Below are 6,648 nucleotides of genomic sequence, written 5' to 3'. Positions count from 1 at the left end.
GAGGTGCGCGCTGGGACTGGCCCCCTATTCCAGCCGAGGCTCGGAGAGTGTTGGTGTGATTGCCCCGATTTGCAGAGCTGGGAAAGGGACCCAGGGGCAGCCAAGGCACCGCGGACCCTCGCCCTCTGTAACCCCAGCCCCATTCCAGGGGCGGCCAAGCCCCCTACCATACCCTTGCTGGCCAGGCTCTAGGAGGCTGAGGGACACTATTTTGAGAGATGGCAATAGTCTGAATTCTAATGAGTGTCAAAAGGGAGCAGGAAATTGCCTTGTTCAACAGAAACTCTTACACTCTAGCAGCTCCGAAACTTATGTTCCCGCAGCATGATTAGAAATGCAGGATAGAGGATCTTGAGCTATTTCTTCAGATTTCTTATAAAACGATTGGTTTGGGTTTGGAACCACAGAGGGCAGGAAGGCAAATCATTCCCTCCCTCCCTCCCTCCCTCCCTTCCTTCCTTCCTTCCTTCCTTCCTTCCTTCCTTTCTACAGTTGTTTCTCTGAAGCATCACAGCATACTCACTAGGTAGACAGCGCCATACACCGAATTCTCTTAACGTCCAGCGAGCTGGGACACCTGTGCCATGGTCTGGAACCTCCGCGGAGGCCAAGGGCCTTTTGGAAGGCAACGTTGGCGGTAGGGATTGAAGTTCAGCGTTTTTAAAAATGTTTCTCTTAGTTGTTCCATTTCTAAAATTCTACCTAAAGGAAATATGAGAGTCCTGCCAGAAGGTGGATGATACAGGAGGGTCTCCGTCTCTCAATAAAAGCTAAACACTGAACACTCGCGAGCCCTGCACTGAACGGTCCCCGGCTCGGGAAACGTGGACCATCCGTGCGGGGTGCTGCTCACAGCCATTAAGCCGGCATTCCAGAAACTGTTATGCATCTTCTCATTTCATGCATTAGACAGAGGGAGGGAAGTCAGAGTCAAGGCTGCATAAAATGAATGATCTCAACTTAAAATATGCAAAGAAAAGAGAATGAAAAAATATACCAGCATGTTCACAGTAGTTAGTTATCTGTGGGTGGTGTTGGCTTACCTTATAGGGTGTGTGTGTGTGTGTGTGTGTGTGATGTCTTCTATAATCTGCATGGATTTTTTTTTTCACCATAAAGGACAATGAAAGATGTCATGCCAAAGTATTTACAAAATTTAACCCACTTAAGAAGACTAAGACCTAAAACAGTGCTCCCCCTCTCTTGCCCCCACCACTCACAAAAACAAAACCTCAACAAAAGGTTAATCCACAGAGGGTTTTTTTTTTAATAGTGCATTCTTAATTCTGACTCTTTTTTTAAATGTTAAGGGCATAAATACATCCTAATTATGTGAAGGGCGTGTGTGGCCATATGCCGTAACAGTGCCATAACTGCCTTTTGAAATAATTATTTGTCAGGATGCGATTTCCCTGTCATTCTGTGTCAGCACACCTACCCCTGCTACCTTTATCCTTTCCCAAACATCGGCCAGGTGAGCCTTGCTGTCACATGACTATTCCATTCCTTGTTTCTAACAACACCATCACCTGGGTAGTCTACAGGTGGACACAATAACGCTGAAGTAGAATAGATCTAAGGTGCTGCTGGGAAAACTGCAAGACCTTGAGGACTCGGGAAAAAGAAAGAAAGAAATCTGTGGCTGGGACAGTATATTACGTTGGTAGGTAGCTAGAAAGATGGATGGATAATGGTTGACGAAGGGATGGACCCTGGAGAAAGGATGGAAGGACAGACAGATGGCTGGGTTGGGAGATGGACGAATGTTGGTTGGGTGAAGTATTGACACTCAGGCTTAAGTGTCTATAGCAGTGGTTCTCAACCTTGGCTGCACATTAGAATCACCTGGGAATCTTTTTAAAATTCTGATTTCTGGGCCTCATCCTCCGGAAATTCTGTTTCTTTGTTACTAATGTTATGGCCCCACCCCATAACAAAGAAACAGAATGTGCAGCCAAGGTTGAGAACCACTGTTCTAGAGTTTCTCTGTCTCCTACTGGCCCGTCTCTGTGAGGTGTGGGGGGGCGGGTGTCAGAGGAGGCGCCAATAAATACTTGGGTGAATGAGCCAAGTTCATTATGAAAAGCGCAGGGTCTGAGACTGGTGGTTTTCTGAGCCTTTTGCTGACAATCGTGTCGCCTATTAATTAATAAGTGATTTATGTCCCCCCCAAACCCAGGCAGCTTACAGATCCATCCTTTACCTAAAGCTAAAGGGTAAACCAACCACACATAAAAGGCTCCGAGAGTAACTTCCTTCCAAACAGAGCTGTGACCTCCCACCCCCAGTCAACAAAGAGCTTGTTGATCAGCCGCAGGGCCGCGCTGTGCCACATACTTCCCAGAATAAAACCGATTAGGGGTTTGTGCCCCTTCCACGGGGCTCTGCCCTCGACCAGGGTGGCTTGTTTCCTCCCCGCTCTGCAGGCCGGGCCCAGCCAGAGGAATGTTAATTCCGCAGATTGCACGCCAGGTACCAACCACCTCTGTACAGCAGGCTGGCCCCGGGCGGCGGGGGAGGGCGTGCAGCTGTAGGAACCACACACATTTTCTTCTGGAAAAAGCTGGCAGGTCTGGGCGATCATGTCAAAGTCTAAGTTGTTCAGGAAGCAATCGAGATGCAAATGTGCTGCACACTAAGGTGCAGGGGAAGGTGCACCAGCGGCTGGTGGTTCTAGAGGCACGTGCTCCAACCTCGGAGAAACGTGGGGCAATGAGAATGGTTGTGTGGCTGGTGGAAATCGGATTTTTTTTTCTCCTGAATTTTCTCTGTGGGCTATTTGAACCATAAAGAGAGGGAATCAGAGGCTACCTGACCATGCAGTAGGACAACGACACTCTAAGCCTGGATGTCCCCTCCCCTCAAAGCCCCTGCTGCTCTCTCCAGTGCGTAGGATCTTGGTAAACTGCTGGACTCCACCCCCAGAGATTCCGCCTCAGGTATCCGCTGGCGGGCAGGATTCTGCATTTCCGACAAGCTCCCAGGTGGTGCCCGTCAGAGCTGCTGGTCCACGGACCACACTTTAGAGGAAGCCACTCTCCCAGGCACTAGCTGCTGGGAACCAGGCAGTAGGGGGCTGATAGGTGTTGGACAACTGGCTTTGGTAGCGCAGGACCTAGTTTGTAGCATTTGCCGATTACCGTGGCGTAAATGCTCCCACCATGGCCGATTGCAGACTAGCAACGTCATATCTGGGATGTGGGGTTGGGAAGAGATGGGCACGGCCAGCTCTTGTGAGCCAGGGTGAGCCGGCCCTGGCACACCACTGGAGCCACAGCCCTACAAGCCAGTACCCAGCCCGGAACTGAGCCACACCAGGTAGGCTTTGTAGAGAACAAAGGTGTGTAAGTACAGGTAGAGGAGGAGTTTGGAAGCCTGAGGAAACTGCCCTGAGAGTGGTAGACTCCGATTTGTCTCTTCCTGGGTCTCAAAGAGGTAGAGCAAGATACGAGGGCTTGCGGAGATCAGTTTCATACAGAAGGAATTTCTCTTCTAGTGAGATGCTTGGGTTTAGCAAACAGATAAGGTACTGTGTGAGACAATTAGGAAAATAAGTGGCAACATGCTCTAGAACAACAAATTTCTGTGTTTTGGAGTTACAGATGTTAATACATCTCCATGGTATAACATTTAGAAAATAGAAAAATACAAATCCATCACCATTTATTAGGCCCCCTTATGTGCAATTTTTACCTCAAAAATGTGAGAGCTCTATGTCTCGGTGTTAAATATGTTTTCATCACTTCACCTGGGACTAGTGAGGACACACAGGGAGAAGTCCTGTGGGACATGCACGCGTTCCAGCTGCTGCGTAGGGGTGTTCTGTCTCCCGGCCCTCATTCCCGATGGAAAATCCTTGGGCTTGCTGTTTGTGCCTCCGCTCTCCTCTTCTCGTTTCCACTTCTCCGCCCTTTTCCTCTGGGCTGCAGGATCATTGCTCAAGGCTGTATTCATATTTTTCATCTTCATGTAATCTTGTTTCTTCTTGAATTGTGTTTTCTTCCTCATTGCCTGATGCTGTTCCATAAACAGTGTCCCCTTGGCTCTCAGAGACCAAGTTCTAGACATTTTCTACACAGTTCTTCTGTTTCTCCCTTTCTGAGGGCGGGGACACAAAGGAAAGTCAAAGTTCAAAGGTTTGTAGATAAAATAATAGTCCTCTATCAGCATTAACTTTTGTAATGATTTTAGAGGCAGACAGAGACATCGATTTGTTATTCCACTTATCTATGCATTTACTGGTTGCTTCTTGTATGTGCCCTGACCAGGGATGGAACCCGCAACCTTGACATATCAGGATGATGCTCTAACATAGGGGTTCTCAAACTACGGCCCGCGGGCCACATGCAAATACAAATATTGTATTTGTTCCCGTTTTGTTTTTTTACTTCAGAATAAGATATGTGCAGTGTGCATAGGAATTTGTTCATAGTTTTTTTAAAACTATAGTCCGGCCCTCCAACGGTCTGAGGGACAGTGAACTGGTCCCCTGTTTAAAAAGTTTGAGGACCCCTGCTCTAACAACTGATCTACCCAGCCAGGGCTCAGTGTTAATTTTTTTTATTTTGCTGATTACACTGGGATTATGTGAGAGAATGTCCTTGTTTGTAGGAAATACACGCTGAAGTATTAAGAAGAAGGAAAAAAGCCCAGCTTGTGTGGCCCAGTGGTTGAGCATCGACCTATAAACCAGGAGGTCACGGTTCGATTCCGGTCAGGGCACATGCCAGGGTTGACAGCTCAATCCCCAGTAGAAGGTGTGCAGGAGGCAGCCAATCAGTGCTTGTCTCTCATCATTGATGTTTCTCCCTCTCTTCCTTCCTCTCTGAAATCAATTTAAAAAAATATATTTTTTAACACATTAAGCACCCAGCCTGTTTAGTCTTCCGGATGGAAAGTATAGTGTCAGTCACCGCTGACTGACTGGGTGCTCAACGTGTTAAAAAAAAATAGTGGCTAAAACCACAAGTAGTTATTTCTCACGGTTCTTGGGTGGGATGCATGTTTCTCTGCTGGTCTGGTTGGGCCCCTCACACGTTGGAAGTTGGTGCCAAGTTCGCGGGCCCTCGGTCTTCGTCGGGTTGCCTGACAAGGTGGTCTCAGGCCGAGTTCCAAGAGAATGAAGGCTCCTTCTCCCCACATCCCATTCGACAAAGCAGGTCCAAGGCCAGCCAGATTCACGGGTGGGACGTGGATTCCACTCCTCGTAAGAGAAACTGCACACAATGTGGCTGCATGTAATCTACCACAACATGTGCCCCAGGACACGTGGGAGCAAAGGCGCCTTCTCAGGCCTCTGTCCACCTCTCCCTGACGCCAGGGTCCCCTCGAGCAGAGCCCGTGTCCGGACTTTCACATGTGGGAGCCTGGGGAACAGTCCCATGAGAAAAGCTGGTTAGTGGACTTGTTTTCAAACGGACTGCAAAACCAATTTCTCTTTTATTGACATATAGTTATATGCAGAAAATTTCGGGGTTTTCTGGTGTCCAGTTCTGCGAGTGTTGACAAATGCAATGGTTGTGTTACCGTCGCCACAGTCGTGCCCTTTACAGTCAATCCCACCCCACTCCCTGCTCCCCCGCAACCTCAGATCTGTTTTCTGTCCCCACGGGGTTGCTTTCTCCAGAATGTCAAAGACATGGATTCCCACGGTGCATAGCCTGGATTCTGGCGGCTGTCACTTAGCATAATGCTTCTCTGAGATGCTCCCGGGCTGTGGGGAGCAGCAGTAGTGTGATCCTTTTCGTCGCTGAGTCGTTAAGTCTCCCATGTGTGGATGTGCGGTGTGTATCACCCGTTCACCCACAGAAGGGTAATTAGGTTGTTTCCAGTTTCCCACAACTGTGAATAGAGCTGCTGTCAACATCGTGTATAGGGGTTTGTGTGAGTGTGAGTGTTCATTTCTCTAGGACTAGCATGGTGGGGTCCTATAGAAAGTGTATGCTAAGTTATAAGAAACTGCCAAACTGCTTCCCAGAGAGGCTGCAGCATTTTCTATTTCCCCGGCAACTATGGGAGTTCTCAAATCCTCCCAGACACTTGGTATTGGCTTTATTAAGTGGCTCGTGAATCCGACAGCATCCCATCCAGCACAGGAAGGGGGCCCCCAGCATCTTCGAGTTGAGCCATTCTAACTCGTGTGCCGTGGCATCTCACTGGGGTTTGAATTTGCATTGTCTTAATGAACGCTGGTGTTGAGCATCTTTTCACGTGCTAATTTGCCATTGATATATTTTCTTTGGTAAAATGTCTGCTCAATTTTTTTTTGTACAGGGTTCCTTTTTTCTCTCATTATTGAGTTTTGAGAGACCCTTATATGTTCTAGATACAAAGTCTCTATCAGATATGTGTTTTGCAATCATTTTCTCCCAGTCTGTGGCTTGTCTTTTTATTCTCCTAACACTGTCTTTCACGGAGCAGAATTAAAAGGATGTCCCGTTTGTCAATATTTTCTTTCACAGGTAATGCTTTCGGTGTCATCTCTAGATCAGAAAGATTTTCTCGCATGTTTTCTTCTAGAAATTTTTTAAGTCTTGAGTTATACATATAGGCCTACTAGAGGCCCTGTGCATGAAATTCGTGCACAGGTAGGGTCCCTAGGGCTGGCCAGCAATCAGGGCCGATCCGGTCCTTCCAGCTGCTGGCCAG

Source organism: Myotis brandtii, unplaced genomic scaffold (assembly GCF_000412655.1).
Source record: "Myotis brandtii unplaced genomic scaffold, ASM41265v1 scaffold506, whole genome shotgun sequence".
In the NCBI taxonomy this organism is placed as follows: Eukaryota; Metazoa; Chordata; class Mammalia; order Chiroptera; family Vespertilionidae; genus Myotis; species Myotis brandtii.
Note: the sequence above shows the minus strand (reverse complement) of the source record.